Below are 17,765 nucleotides of genomic sequence, written 5' to 3'. Positions count from 1 at the left end.
GCGAAATCCAAAAGTGAACACATACTTGTGTCCCCGACCAATCCATACTCCTAATCCGGATTAATTAACAAAAATGAACACGTAATATCAAAATCGAAACACATAACAATCAAAATGACACATATAATAACAGAAATGAAACACGTAGATACACACAACACATAAAACAACCAAAATATAATCCTTTTTAAGATATCCTCCATTCCAAAGAAGAAACCTCATTTGAACTCAAGTTCGCAAAAGTCTGTTCCGTAGTTTCGTTGGTAATTATCCAACCCTGAAACTGATCCATTAACCGTAGCTTAACTGCACAATCGTTTGCTTAAGCAAATATCCAATGGCTTAACCCTCATCCACCAAATACGCAAACCGTCTATCGTGGCTTTATAAAGCAACTTAGCACCTTACATCCTAATTCCCATACGCTCCAGAATGTGATATAAATCACGTCTTTGTTCTGACAAGATCTCCATCCGATTCCCAAACTCCTAAAGAGTACTTTTCAATTAACTCCTTAAGACATGATATAAAAATTCATCCATATGTAGATTGGTTCACACCAATTTTACCAGTATCATTCACTATACTACTGGGTAATGAAAACACATTTGTACGATTTGTCATCCTCAAATTTCAGTATCCCTTTTCTTGGATACGCCGAAATCTCCTACCTTAGGATCCTCTTCAGAATCCTACTCTTCGCTTTTCTCCTCTTTGAACACAACTGAAATTGTGTTGGTCCTGATGAACGGTGACCTACCACCTACACCTTCATCCTTCCATGGCGTATACTTTCTAAGCAATGCTAATCTTGGAACTAAGCCTTCAATCCTAAGTTCTATTTCTTGCAAAGAAATCGACAACATACTCCTTTACTCCGTTAGGTCCGTATTGCTTTCGTCGTGGACCCCATCCTTATCCTAGTGTCAACCATGCCATAACTATGGAATATAATTGACATCCATTCCTCCTAACGAACCGTAAGTAGAGTACAACCAATCCTAATATGGCTCTAAATTTTAAGAGACGCAATGCGGAAGTCTTATAACGAAAACACTCCTAAGGACACTAGTTACTGGAGTGCTCTGATACCAACTGTGATACCCCCGGATTTTCGAATGCGGGTTGGCCAGGCCCACACCCGATTACCTGAGGATATCAAACAAATTAGCAATTAACGAACACAGAGTATAAATTTTAAAGTAAATAAGAATAAATAAAATTTGCTGAATAGAAAACTAAAATGATAATCCATTGAATGAAATCCCGAAATAAAATTTCATTAATAAACAACCTTTATGATACAACTGATCCTCTATATACAACTCGGGAATCCATCTAGTGGACCCCTATTCAAATCCCAACTGTATTCAAAAGAACTGGAAATAAAACTCAATTCTACCATATGAAATACAATCTTATGCCAACGGTGGAGTGAATGACTGTATCTGCTAAGCACGATCCAGCTCTATGACTGGAGCTAACGAACACCTGTAAAAAAAATAATAGAAGGGTGGGTCAGGCCCACGAGCAAGTTCTAATCTAACTGCAATCCAAACAGTGACCCGGTACGCAGATATACCGTAGATACCTCACAATATCTATCTAGTCCAAACATATATATATCCACACTATGGGACATTCACTGAACTACAATAGGGGGTCTCAACCTGAATAGAAGGCAACATGCGAAAACGCACCCAAAGGTGGGCATGAGTACCTAGACCTAACAGGATACACCTCAACCTACTATAGCTAGCTACGCATCCACTGCATATACGCGTCCTAACCAACGAGTCTGAGATTCAAGCTCATCTCGTGGTACCATAACCATATATTTAAAGTCCATTCAAATCCATCCATACGAACTCCAATAAATCGTTCAGCTTATTCAGCTGCACAGACTTATATAAGAGATCCAGTAAGTCGTTCAGTTTATTCAACTGCACAGACTTAAATATAAGGAGAATTATGTTTTTATAATTCGTACCCTTCTTCCCAAAATAGGTAGGACTGAGTATTTTGAATCAGTCTGTCCCTAGTATGTCACCGTCCCATACCGGTACATACAATCCACATAATCCATATAATTGATCGAACAGGCAAAGTTGTTCCCCAATTAAAATCCATAAGGTAGAAATTAGCATTTTGAGCTAAACCATACCTAGTATGCCACCGTCCCATACCGGTGCATACAATCCTCCATATCTATGTAAATTACAACATTCAAATGATAAGCAAGTAATTTACAATACAAAACCAAACCCAGATAATTGACAGAATTTTAATGTGAGAATTCAGCAATTAAAATCCAATACATAATTCCAAATAATTGGCCAAATTTAATATAAGAATTCAGCAATTATAATCCAAACAATTAACCATATAGTTGCAGGAGATGATTTAATAAATCAACAACTAACATCCAGAGCCTGCATAGATCACATCTAACACATCAATGACTCTATAATATATTTAAAACCATTTTATAAATATATTAAATCCCACTGGAATGCCTAAAAATAAGCTTAAGTATTTAAAACTTTATCTATCCACTAACCGTATACAATGTACATAAGTGTTATACAGTTTGATCCGTTAATCTACAATTAACCTTAAATCAATTTAGGGTCTTAATAACACCCAAAAATTAACTATTTAATCCCTCCGTGAAGTCTCATTAAATTTCTAAAATTTAATCAAGCCATTTAGTTCCTTTCTTCTGTTAGTAGCATACACCGTTGTATATTTTTACACTGCTACATCCTTCATCTTAAAGACTTAAACTATGCAACAATAAGTTTAATAACACTTAGAATTAACTACTTAGATCCTCTGTTAAGTCCCTACAGTTCATTAGAATCACTCAAAAGCTCAAACAGTGCTCAAAACACCAAACAGAGCCCTAGAAAACACTTTCTGGACGTAAAACAAATTGGAGTCGGCTCTTGGAATGGAAGAGCTGGCTCTTCCCCTATTGGAGCCTGCTCTAATTCCCTAGGAGCCTGCTCTTGCTGAAGGGGAGCCGGCTCTTGACTTTCTAGAGCCGGCTCTCTCTCTTTTGAGATCCTCCAGTTCATCTCTGCTCCGTTTCCGTCAATCTGCTCCTTCTCCGATCAATTCCTACCCCTCTGCTTGTTTCTTAAACTGATCTAAAGGATCTAACACCCTCCTGATAGCATCCCCAAGGTTTGATTATAGCAATTTAAATCAATTACAAAGCTTAAGTTTGCTCCCCAACTTAACATGCTGTTAGTATGAACACTGAAACCATATGCAAATTGAAGCGGAACGGATTGCAATACGTATTTAAAATAGAATAATAGCATCCCTATAAGCTTTGTATAACCCCAGTAGTGTTCCTATATTGTGTTTACAAAAGTTGCAATCAAATACAGAGACTAAATTTACAACAGAATCAATATACTTAACGTACAGGATACTGAAACAAATATACACGAACTGTAAATATATTGGATTTTAAAACAAACAGACTATCACCCAAGCATATAATAAACATGTAGGTTTCAATCATTGATTAGTTATTCCCTAGAGATCATCTAGGTGCATAGAACACCGCCCAGAGGGAAAGATGAAGATAGAACTTGCCTTTCGGTTCCGATTTGAAACCTTTCAACGTCGTCTTCCTCCTAGACTTTCCGGTGACCACTGCAACAATGTCTAGCCTCCTATTACCTCTGCCCTTTCCTTCTCCTAGGTCGGGCCCTGAAACCTCAGTCGAGAACTCACAATTTGTTCTATTCTCTCAAACCTTACTCTTTATCTCTCTGTGTTTTGCAGAACCCTCTACGTGTATAAGCTATGTGATATATCGTAAAACCCTAGCTTAACGCATAATGGTGTATTTATAGACTAAAAACTAAAACCCTAATCCTTGTCACATTGAGATAGAGCCTTAAACTTAATCCGAGTTGGCCCATAACAAAAACCTACAATTAAATTCCATTTAATAAAACAATAATAAATCAATTAAATCAAATTATCCAATTAAGTCAATTAATGCAAAAATGTTAAATAATTCAACTAAGGCAATTAAATCAAAATAATAAACGCAAATAAATCAATTAATACACACAAATAAACAATTTGCCACATAAGCATTTATTCATAAAAATAAATAAATAAAATAAAAATGCACATAAAATAACATTTAAATTCCAATTTTATCCCTTTTTAAAGTAGGGGTATTACAACCCCTAATAAAATCCTAATTGACATAACTGAACTGAAATAAAAACTAATAATTAAACCATGTAGAAAAGTCCTACGTAGAGTCGGAAGAGTGAATGACTGTCTCTGCTCGGCACGAACAATCTCTAAGACTGGAACTGACGAACACCTGAAAAATAATGGTGGGTCAGGCCCACATACAAGTTCTAATCTACTACATCCCAAACAGAGACCCAATACACATACATATCCTAATTAATTCAACAATAACTAAATAGTCCATTTATAGATATACACACACTAAAGGAACCTCACTAGACTATAGAGTTGTGTCAACCTGAATAGTAGGTAACATGCAAAAACGCACATATAGTGGGCATGAGTACCTAGACCTACCAGGGTACACAACTACACTATATCTAGCTACACATTCCTGGCAATATACGCACCATAACCACTAATCCTGAGACTGAAGCTCATATCATGGCGTACAATTATATATTTAAAATCCATTCTATCCAACCATCCAAATAAACTATCTAATTATTATTTTAATAAAATGTCATCCAACTATTCCGTTGACCTGACACGAACAAGTAGGACTTAACACTATGGTTAATCTGTTCCCTTATTAAAAATAGGTAGGACTTAACTCTTACGTTAATCCATCCCTACTATGCCCCCATCTCATAATGGTGCATTAATCCATATCATAATCAAATAAAAGTTTCAAATCCAAGGATAATGTCAGTAATATTTTCATATAATAATCCAAATAACTATGATACAAATCATATGCACATCCTTTGCATTTACTTGAGCAAAAATACAAATTCTAAATAGCATGCATTTTATTTACATCATAGAATATTAAAATGCATCTCAACTAAATTGTACATCTCCATGTTCGAATTAAATTAATTTACATCTAAATAATTGATTAAAATAATATAATCCAACATTATCTAATTAATTTATCATTTTAAAATTAATTACATTCCATACTTAGCATGAACTTAAATCATGCATTCCAACTCTTAGTGAATCTATTTAAATCAATTAAATATTTAATATAGATCTATCAATCCAAAAATAACAAATATTAATTTAATATTCCTACCCTAAACAAATTAACATTAACATATTTAATACATAATCATATTTGTTATATACCAAATTGATGTATTTCTAACCATAACAGTTTTAAATGTTGCCTCGTTCGACGTGTTTTCTTTTATGAACAAAACCAACTTCTGATTTCATACTAATAATATAACTGATCCGTGTATGACTTTATGAATTAAAAAAAAAAACAATTGTTGATTTCATACCCATAATCTAAATTGATGCACTATTAAACTTTGACTTTTTTTCTTCCTCCCTCGTAGCTTACGGAGAACCAACAGTTTTAATTTTTGGTATCAAATTGATTCATGCGAATCTAAACTTCACCTCGTTCGGCGCGCAAACTATTGTTTTTTTTTTTTTTCTTTTAAAAAACTACAATCAACATATATCCCAGCTGATTCATGCTACAATTAATTAAATATATATATATATATAGATAAATGAAATTAAAAACTAAGGCCACCAATAGTGCTAAAGAAAAGAAATAAATTTCATTATTAAAACATGACTTTAAATTCTCAAATTAATCAATGAAATTTCATTCAATTAATTTATTTAAAGAACCTATAATTAATCTAGCATGCATAGAGTACGAATCAAAGGAGAAGAGAAGAATTAAAACTTGCCTTTAGGGATTTGATAAAAACCCTAGCCTCCTTCTTCCTTTTTCTCTTCATTCCTCTTCATTTTTTCTCTCTCTAAAATATAGTACGTGATATATTTTCTAACCTCTTTCACAACTCTATAGTTATATATTTATAGGCAACTAAAATAATCCTAATCCTTTTCTCATTCCAAGACAAACTAAAATAAAAATAAAAATAAAATAAAATAAAATTTAAATACTAAAAAGGTAACTTAAATATATATTACGTATAATCTATGTGTACTCTTTTTTATATATAATATATAAATATATATTAGATTATTATTAAAGGACTTTCCTTATATATATATATATATATATATATATATATATATATATATATATATATTTATTTATTTATTTATTTATTTATTAAATATACATATACATGGGTAATTATCCGTACCCATTAAACCCCTTATCCAAGTAGTCCATGTTAGTCCAATTGATAGGTCAATTACTACTGTCCATATCCAATTCCTTAAAAAATAAAAATAAAATAAAAATAAAAATAAAACAATTAAATTCCTAAATAAATACACATCATCACATACAATTCAATTTAAACAAATAATTAAATCAATTAAACAAGTAAACAATTATCCAAGACAACAACTAAATAATTAAATGCAATTAAAACTATTAAAATAATTTCGAGACTATCCTTTTTAAATTAGGGGTATTACAGCGTTCACATGTCCTGAAGGACATTATGAGTGGTTTGTTATGCCTTTTGGATTAAAAAATGTGCCACAAGAATTTAAGCGTAAAATGGATACTATATTTAATAAACACTCAAAATTCTGTTGTATTTACATCGACGATATTATAGTCTTCAGTCAAACTAAAGAAGAGCATAGAAAATATCTTGAACTTATATTCAATGAGTTTATAACACAAGGACTCATTATAAGTAGTAAAAAGATGATATTTGAAAAACAAGATATTGAATTCTTAGGTTTATACGTAAAAGATGGAAAAATAGAATTACAATCTCATATTGTTAAAAAGATTTTAGACTTTCCTGATAACTTAGAAAAAACCAAATTGTTATAAGCATTTTTAGGATTATTAAACTATGTTCGCAATTTTATTCCAAAATTAGGACAACTAGTAGGACCTTTATATTCAAAACTAGGAAAACATGGTAAAAAATATTTCAATACTCAAGATATAGAGTTAGTTAAGAAAATTAAATCTTTAGTCTCTCAGTTAGAACCTTTACAACTCCCACTTAAAAAAAGTTATAAAATTATTCAAACAGATGCATCAGTTCAAGGATGGACATGATTACTTCTTCAAAGACCAACAAAAGAATCTTCTCGAGATGAAGAACAAATTTGTCGCCATGCTAGTGAAACTTTTAATAAAGCACAATCTATTTTACCCTCAACAGATTTAGAAATTCTAGGGGTAACTAACTCTATTGAAAAATTTCAGATATTCCTTGATAAAGAATTTCTTATACGATCAGATTGTGATAACATAGTAAAATTTGTAAACAAAGCAAAGCAACAACAGATGTCTGCAAAACGATGGATTTCCTTTATTGATTGTATTATTGGAAGAGGTTTTAAGCCCATATTTGAACATGTTAAAGGAAAAGACAATTATTTAGCAGATATTCTATCACATTTACTAATTGATTGGTAAATTTTGCAGGAATGGAAATCAAGAGCAACAATAGCTATAGCCTTATACCAAATACTTCTAATCCTCTTTTGATTATCTAAAACCCAGCTCAACAGTTCCGCGCTAGACATAATCTTTTTCCTGACCAAAAACTTATTTTAGATGATATTTGGTTTTCTAGAAACAACTCCGATAGAACCCTCGTTAGAAATCTAAACACTTTAAGTGAATATTTCGTATCATCTAAAAAAGCGTATCAGAATTTACAGCAAGAACATGAGACGCTTATATCTTATTATAAAAAGTTAAATTTAGCTTATCAAACGATGACAGCAAATCCCACAGAACTAACTATTTATGAGCAACGGACTGATGAAGATGAAAATCTTCAGAAGGTTCAATTTCTGCAGGTACAAACCAAGTTTGCCAAGTTATTACCAATGTTTTCTTCCACATACAGAGAAATCCTGAGACAACAAGTTGAGCTCTTTCCAGAAAACATCAAAGAACTTATCCTTGAAGAAATTAAGTCAGATGGGCTTAAAGAGTGGGTTGATATCCAAAATTACCTCAGAAGCAACAGTCCACCTAAAGGAACCCGTTATAACTATACTTTCATAAGATTAATACAAACAGGCACTGACATACCAATAGCCATTATCTTGTTAGATGTAGTCCTTATTTTCTTTATTCCTTTTGAAATAACCAAAACAACCATTTGTTATTTGAGCAAGCTGTTAAAACTAGGAATGATATACAGTGTCATTATACCTAAGGACACGCCCTTAGAATATCTAAATTCTTTATGTAATTTTCCCACCCGTTTAAACCAAGCCATTGCCTTCGAACAAAAACTAACCTAAAATTTTATGCCAGAAAGTCCAATTCTCCAGAAATTTACGGGTAAAAGATGGAGCTATAATTTTGGGACAACATTGAATTTTCATTCATTCTGATCCAATTGAAGTTAAAATTCTTACCCAATATGTTGATTTTGTAAATAACTTTCGTAATGAGATAGAACCAGCTACCTTTAACCATTTGGTGTACTATAAAGCCTATCGACAAATTAACCCAAGCTACAATCCTGGTTTCAGACTCTATGATCATAATATCAACATAGAAATTTTTGTTAAAGTAAGAATTCCTCATGTCATTAAGTCCCCTCCAGAGATTGAGATATCCCCAGAAGTTAAAGAAATAATAAATGAAGAAAAGATGTTGTTAGAACAATTTGATCTTGCCTACCAGCTTACCAGACAGTACTGATGAATACCTGGCCCGCAGGCATACCAGAGCAAAAGTTGACAGTCCAACAGATAGCACTACCGACAAAAATTTGTCTAATATGCAAGAATTCTAGTGAAAAGCAAACTCTCCACAGTATACAGGAAAAAACAGCTTCATCATTTAAGAAAAGTAGATTCTCAATAGTGTGCAGTTAAAAGAAGATCTACCGAAAGCAGATTTTCAACAGCAAAAGTAGATGTAATTCTCTAGAAGAAGACATCAACAGTTCAGCAATAATTCATGTCATCTTATCTCTAAAGCATCTTGAATCTCAACCATCCATGCAGCATCTTTAAGCTCAACCGCCGATTCATCCCCCTCTTCTGCTATAAAATGAGCCTATCTGCTCAAGTAAAGATCATCGAGTTTTAGAGCAATCAAACCTAGAATCATCAAGCATTCCAGCCTCCAGTTTCCAGTGTGTTTTATAACTTCTTTTAGTATATTTCCTTTGTAAAATATAGTGTGAGAGTGTATCCATGTATAAACAGTGTGTATCCATGTATATATTTCTTATGAAATAAATTATCCAGTTTGACTTATTCAAAACCTCCTAATCCCAATTTAGTATTTTTAGTACTTTCGGGCAAAAGATTTCTATCGACAAAAAGATCTAATATATAGATTTTATTTAGCCAGACAGTATAGATCCTAGAATTTTCTTGAATCCAACCAGTACAAGCCGCCTTAGTATTAATTTCGTAATTTATTATGTGAATTGACTCGAACTGTTGGCTTGTTGGCCCGTTCTTGCCGGTATTCAGGCGTTTTTACAGGGCGTTATCAGGTTCGGCAGTCATTTCTATGATTTAATTGTTAAATTAATTCTATGTTATTTTGCATGCTTCTATCTGGTTAGATCCAACTTAATTTTGGTATCAGAGCCTATACTGTTTCGTTAAATTTAATTTATATATATGATCTTTTGTCTGAAGAAGTCTCTAAGTCCATATTAATCTACTGTGAAATTTTAATATTTTATATGTATTCAAGGATCTTTTGGGAAGCTTATAGAACAATATAAGATAAAAGTATTGTTTTGGGTTTTTAATAATAATATAGTTTGTTGTGTGGTCTAAAGCATAAAGTAAAGTTCATTTTAGAGAAATATTGTGGTGATCAATCCATTAATTGAAACTTCAAGACCTTGTTTTCATTTTAGTGTAACATTTGGGTCTTAAGCCCATGTATTAGTAAAAATCCCAAAATATTAGTGAATACATCTGTAAAGGCAACTTGAAAGGAAAAGGCCCTTCCAAACTTTGAAGGTAAAAACAGATTCCAAAGCAACCTCTACATGGTGGGGAAAAAGTAGCTATGACAAGTCATATACGGAGTATATAACTTTCAATAAAGGCTATTTGAAAGGAAAAGTGAAAAGAGACTTTTCAAGATACTTGTACTAATCAAATATATAGATAATAATCAGTGGCTTAACTGGCGGAGTGCAGAGTAAACTCGTGTTCGAATCCGTCAAACTATCTTGTTTGCCGAAATAAGTAATAATAATAAGGGTAAACTATATTAAATCTTTTTTTTTTTTTTTTGTTTGCTAAAAAAACTATTCAATTATTTAAGGGGGTGGCTTACCAAACAGACGTTAGCTGGAAGAGAACTGAAATAAAAATTGACTTAAATACCCTTTAAGCTTGTTTGAAAATCTATTTTGTGGTGTGACGTTACTGATTTTTTTTGTTTTTCTAATTTTTGGAATTTATTTGATTTTTTAAATTATTTTAATCCTTGTCTCGTTTTGCGTGCCACGCTGGCCTCGAGGGGCGTTTTGGTCAATTGTTGAGTCGAGGGTTTTAGAAGGGTATTTTTATTCATTTTAAGTCAATTAGAAGCGACGGTATCATTTTTAGAATTTTTGGTGGTCTGGACGATTTCCGGGCTCGGGAACTTTTTTCGGTTTTCTTATCTTAAGTGAGAGGCGTTATCGACATTTCATATATGTATGTGTATATCTATACATGTATGTATATGGTATTAGTGGTATTTTATGGGAGGAGGTATTTTATGGCAACGTTGAAGATACAAAGAAGTTCGTGGGGCATTGTTGTCATTTTGACTCATAGAATAGCCTAGAGAATTCTAGAGACATGAGGTGGCTTCATTCTAGACCATTTCCTTCCCTTTTTCCTTTCATTTCCGGACCACTGCCACAAGCTCTTTCTTTCTCTATTTTCTTTCTCTTTCTCCATCTATATTGCTCTCTCCCTTCTCTCAAAAATTTGTTCATGCTAGAGAGGATTTGGTTTAAGCCATAGTTGGCAAATTGTAGACCATTGCAAGGGCTACGTCTTAGTACATGTATTGCAAGCTTTTGGGGGGATTTAAGTTTGGAGCTTGGAGCTAGAGTTACTATCTTGAGGTAGGGGAAGTTTAACTTACAATTCCTATGATTTTAGTGAGTTCTATGTATTTTCTTACATGATTACTTTGATGTTGTGAAACATGCTTAGTGTGTAAATTTTTGTTGTGATAATAAGCATGAGATGGTGTTGATTTAATTGTTGTGGGTTGATACTATGATGGTTTCTTATAATTGTGTCAAGCATGCAAATTTCTATATGTGAAATTATGAAAATATGACTTATGTGTTTAATCTTTATGCTTGGATTTTTTTTAATATATTAATGATGTGTATCATGACTTGTATGTTGAAGAACACTAGAATGTTATGCATAAGCTTGGCACGGGGTGAATTGAGAGAATGAAGCTTTGATGTGGGAGAGAAGGTAGAGAAGTGTGGTGATGATTTGTGTTATGAGATAAGGTGAAGTTATGAGGGTTTTGGTGAGATTGGGTTGCAAAGGAGAATGGGGCATTTGCATTTTTACGTGTGATTGAATGTTATTATGAATTCACAAAATTAGTGTATGATTGTTATGCTTCATAACCCCATTATCCCTTTTCTTTGATTCCCATTCTTTGGTTGTGGCTCACGGGATTTTTAGGACTGTATTTTAGGCTTACTTTACTGAGCTGTTGAGCTCACCCTATCATTATTAACATTTTTCAGGGATTGAAGATGAGCCTGTGAATAACATGCATCAATGGATATCAATGTAGATAAGACTTCACTTTTATTTTTACCATAGTTATGTAAATTTTGGCCATAGAGGCCTTACTCTTGTATTTAATTCCTTTAAAATTTGAATAAAATGAGACTTTTGTAATTCGGTCTTTAAATGATGTATTGGACTTGTATTTGGGGATGCAATTAAATATAATCTCACAAAATCCTTCTTGGTGCATTTTCTTGTAACGTGTTATATATTATTCAAAATATTTATTACCAATATTGTTATCGTATTGGGTTTTGAATTATATATAAATACGTACACGTGTAATGGTGGTAATTGGGTGATTGGTTATCAAAGTTGGTGTATTTGGGACAGTGGGAATTGCGAGTGTGGATAACCCAAAACCAGTCGACGTATAGCGTGAACCAGTCGACGTGTAGGATGAACCAGTCGACGTGTAGTATGAACCAGTCGACGTATAGCATGAACCGGTCGACGTATAATGTGAATCAGTCGACTGGTATCCTGGCAGAGAGTTTATCACTGTACACTTCCCAAACCAGTCAACGTGTACATCCCACACGTCGACCGGTATCTCGGCAGTGGGTATCATTACTGTTCATGTCCCAAAGCAGTCGACGTATGAAGCATATACGTCGACCGATTTCTATTTTGTATGTAATTACTATTTTAAATTCTCAAATTACACTTTGGTACCTAAGTGAGGTTACACGTAATTATTTTATAACCCAAATAAGTGCAATAATTATGTTTTGACTACCGAAAAGACTATTTTACCCCGGATCTTATTTTAATCATTATGTGATGCAAGTAAATGGCCATATTACCCTTTGAGTCTCAAATTATTGAATTGGGGCAAATTACCATTTTGTCCTTTTTGGACCTTGATAATTTAAATTTAACGTGAAAAGACCGTTTTACCCTCGGATGATTTTGGGTCGGGTAAGGACCCGTTTAATGATTCGGATCCAATGGATTCGGGTCGTTACAGAATTGTGTCAGAGCTTTAGGTTCGAAAACCTAAGGACGACGGGTAGGGTTGACCTAGAAGAGTTAGAATTAGGTTTAACGAAATTGCACGCTTACGTGGTTATTACTTTTTGGTTCAAAAACATGACTGATTGTTATGTGCTTAAATGTTATTATGTTTATTATATGTCTATGTATTCATTACTCATTGAGTTTATTAATTATCGAATGAAAAAACATGATTTGTTGTTATTTGATGAATGTGGAAGCATGCTTAATAGTTGATGCTAAATGTTTATGTGCAACTACTTATATGATTAAATTTGTCTAAAACATGCTTGATTTGCTACATGTTTAATTGATAATTGTTATTATTGATGAAAGAATGCTTAGTTGACTACGTGCTTAATTGTTAAGTGTTATTATTATAAAAAAAAATACGTTATATGAGTTCTTATTGCATGGAATTGAGCACGAGTTATGAAAAACATATATTATAGGATGTGACAACTTTTATTTGAGCACGATAGATATAATCTAGTTTTGGGACGTAGTCGCATGCTTAGGATTACGTCGTGGTTGTTCATCCACTAAGGAGTGGATGTATGCGTGACTTGTTGGTTTCGTTGTTAATGGGTTGGGTGTTCGAGACAGCGTTGTATGTTGAGTTGTGGAAGGTTTTGATTCACGTAAGTGAGGAGGTTGATCACTTCTATGTTTCTGAACGTTTAGGTCCTATCGAACGAATAGTGTGAGCACCATAGCTCGTGGATTGAGCTACTTCATGTATTCTTGTTGATCGTGTAGTTGCTTTGTAGAACCGTGTTTGAAGACTACGTAAAGTGATGGAGTTGGATGAAGTCAGGGAGCGAACAGGTGAAGGACCATCCCAGCCGAATAGGGTTTCACTGGGACAGGACCGAGGAAGAGAGGTGGACGATGATCCAGAGGACGAAGTTTTGGTGGCAAGGGTTGTAGCTTTAGTCTTTCAGAAAATTGCAAGTACCACAGTCCCTCAAGTGGTACCGCAATCGGTTATTTAACCGCAAGAGATAGAGATAGAGCAGAATCTTGAGTATCTGCTTCAATTTAACAAGCTCACGAAAGTGACATTTGAAGGAGGTCCAGATCCATTGGTAGCGGACGATTGGTTGGATGAAGTTAAAAAGCATTTCAGGGCAATAGCAGTGCCCGGTGATCGGTTGAAGATCACCTTAGCTACGTACAAGTTTGTTAGTAACGCAGCAGCATGGTGGAAGACCATGACTAACGCACATAATATTGACAGTATGAGTTGGGATGCATTCAAGAGTTTTTTCTTTGAAAAGTATTTCCCACAGACTAAGAGACGAGAATTAAGGATGCAGTTCGATAGTCTCAAGTAAGGTGACATGTCAGTAACAGAGTATGAGAATAAGTTCACTTCTCTCTCACGTTTCGCTACGGATGTGTTAGGGAACGAGGAGGAGAAGACATGGTGTTTTGTGTATGGCCTAAACTGTTCCATTAGGCCAGGGTTGGCACTTTTGGGGTTAAAGAATTATTCTGAAGCGGTTACGAGAGCATTAATGGTAGAAGCAGAAGCCAAGGATTGGCAAGAGAGGAGTGATACCGTGGGTTCTCAGGAACGAGGTATGAGTATGGGTACTCCTTCTAGGAGTCGGGACAGGAGAGGCACATGGATGTTTCCTTGTTTACTCAAGAGCAGCGAACGGCAAGTGCTACTCCTATTGTTGGTGTTTCTTCTGAGCCTTCTAGGACAAGCTTAGTATGTTATCATTGTAAGCAGCTAGAACACCGTAAGGTGGAGTGTCCTCTTGATAGACCTAGTTTCGGAGTTTGCTTTCGATGTGGTCAGTCGGGCCACATGAAGAGGGATTGTCTATAGAGGAGATGAGGTATTATCGTGATTGATTCTTGTGTAACGGGGGATACCTGTGAGATTAGGCAGTTGCCTATACACAGTTATGCTAGATGTAACGGGGGTTACCTGTGAGTTTTGTAACGGGGGTTACCTGTGATTGTGGTAACGGGGGATACCTGTGAGTCGTGTCGGTTGCAACGGGGGACACCTGTGAGCCGGCATGTGTTGTAACGGGGGATACCTGTGAGTCGTGTCGTGTTGTAACGGGGGCTACCTATGAGTCATGTTGTGTTACATGGTTATCTGTGAGTCATGTCGTGTCACATGGTCACCTATGAGTTGTGATGCATTGTCGTCTATAAGTTGTGTTGCACTGTTATTTGTGAGTCATGTCGAGTTACATAGTAGTTTGTCAGTCGTGTTGCATAGTTATTGGGTAGTCATGTCACATCATCATATGTGCATTTTGTCATGTTGTTGTCAGTGCATCGTGTCATGTTATAACGGGGGATACCTGTGAGTCTGGTACAGTAACGGGGGTTACCTGTGACTGTATAGCGGGGGAAACCTGCGAGTTCTGTAATAGGGGTTACCTGTGATTGTGTAGCGGGGGATACCTGCGAGTTTGGGTGTGATAGGAGGTACCTGCACACAGTTGTTCTGGTAACGGGGGCAACCCGTGAGTTTGGACAGGTGGCCGTGCACTTTATACAGTGTCGGTTCATCTATGCCAGGATGGTAGACATATCCCGTAGTGTGGTTCCGGACCGGATGATGCTTAGTGTGGGCCCTTGGGGCAGGATATAGATCAAGGAGTTTTGTATGAGTTTTAAGTTGTGATGATGTATCAGTTGTACCCGTTATGTATTAAAGCAATGATGTATTTGTAAGACTATATAAGTATTCTAGACAGTTATATCAGATAATGATGTGTATTTTGAGCTCTTATGTAATGGTTTCGATGATGGATTAATGACAGAAAGGTTTTAGCTACTTTAAAGGTTATTGATGTAGTGGTTAGCATTGCCTAGTTGTAACTATGAATGGAATGTTTGGAATTTCACTTGTTAAGGTTCTGCTTTAGATAGGGTGGGACGCGATGTCTTAGGAATCGTTGTCTAGCCCTAGTGTTTGGGAAGGGGCACTGCCCTCGTTTACATATGGATGTTAAGTGTACAAGTTACGGATCGCGTTGTTTCGTCTCTGTTTAGATCCTCCTTCTTGGCATAACTTATGCAAGGTATCGATAGATATGTGTTCTGCTCTGTTGCGGTAGTGGAACTTGATCTTCTTTCTTCTTGTGTTGGTACTGGTAAGGACTTTCTTGTTTGTGAGTTTTGTGTATCCATATAGGGGTTGTGCGTTCTAGCGAACGGAAGGACTTTGTAGAGTTCCCTCTTTTTTAGGGATTCCGAGTGAAGGTTTGATCTTAATCGTTCAACTTAGCTCCATGGTAAGAGGTGAAGTTCTTAGTTTTGTGGGATTCGTTTCGAGAGGTTGTGATCGATACGGCGTGAGACGCGACTTGTTTACCGGTGTGTACATTTTCTTAGGGTCTTAGAGTTAGTGATAGCATCTAGTAGTTGTGATGTGACTTGTGTGTTGAGAATGGTTAGACCGTGTGTCTAGAGTGGACATAGAGATTGGTGTGTGGGTGTACTTGAGGATTGGACCTGATGACAAGGATGACATTAGTGTTGAGGTCAGATGGACGATGGGAATGGTTTGGCCAACCATTTCTTTGTTGTCAATCTTTCTTTAACATAATGTTGGGTTAAAGGTCAAAGATCATTGATTTTAGTATGCTTAGTGACAGTTGGAGTACGGTGTTGTGCGTTGCGTACGTGTGGTAATACGATCTCGTTTTAGAATAAGTCTCATTTAGGGTTGATGGTATTCTTTGTACATATTCAGGTCATTTGTTATGGATGGTGGTGCACTTGGTATGGGACTACGTGTCTAAGGAGTTTCAGTTGTAGGATTCCTTGATCCTTGAGCTATGCTGCTGGGTTATTTTCCCAGGTACCTGATGGTACTTTTGACAGGTCAGATGGGACTCTGTGGGGTCATGAAGTTGGTTGGGGGCTAATTCCTCGTGTGTATGTAGGTGGTGGTAAAAAGCTTTGTTCGACACTGTGATGCCTTTTTCATTCAGTTGGTTGTCGTGATGGAAAGGTCGCATGTGACTGTGGGCATTGTTCGATCGAGATTATGTGGAGTCACAAGCATAGGGTTGCGAGTGACATAGAACGTTAGATTCTTTAGATTGGGATTTTAAGGTATAACGTGTTGCGTGGGGTACTCGGAGACGTACTCCGTTTTTGTATCCTCTCGTCTTTCTCTTGTGAGGAGGATTGATTTCGGGGACGAAATCTTTTGAAGTTGGGGAGATTGTGACGTTACCAATTTTTTTCGTTTTTTTAATTTCTAGAATTTATTTGATTTTCTAAATTATTTTAATCCTTGTCTCGTTTTGCGTGCCATGCTGGCCCCGAGGGGCGTTTTGGTCAATTGTTGAGTCGAGGGTTTTAAAAGGGTATTTTTATTCATTTTAAGTTAATTAGAAGCGATGGTATAATTTTTAGAATTTTTGGAGGTCGGGACGATTTCCGGACTCAGGAACTTCTTCCGGCTTTCTCATCTTAAGTGAGAGGCGTTATCGGCATTTCATATGTGTATGTGTATATCTATACATGTATGTTTGTGGTATTAGTAGTATTTTATGGGAGGAGGTATTTTATGGCAACGTTGAAGATACAAAGAAGTTCGTGGGGCATTGTTGTCATTTTAACTCATAGAATAGCCTAGAGAATTCTAGAGACATGAGGTGGCTTCATTCTAGACCATTTCTTTCCCTTTTTCCTTTCATTTCTGGACCACTGCCACAAGCTCTTTCTTTCTCTATTTTCTTTCTATTTCTCCATCTATATTGCTCTCTCCCTTCTCTAAAAAATTTGTTCATGCTAGAGAGGATTTGGTTTAAGCCATAGTTGGC

This window comes from Cornus florida, unplaced genomic scaffold (assembly GCF_030987335.1).
Source record: "Cornus florida cultivar Cherokee Brave unplaced genomic scaffold, ASM3098733v1 CherokeeBrave_3.0.0_Hap2_Chr09, whole genome shotgun sequence".
In the NCBI taxonomy this organism is placed as follows: Eukaryota; Viridiplantae; Streptophyta; class Magnoliopsida; order Cornales; family Cornaceae; genus Cornus; species Cornus florida.
This window is presented reverse-complemented; position numbering follows the sequence as displayed.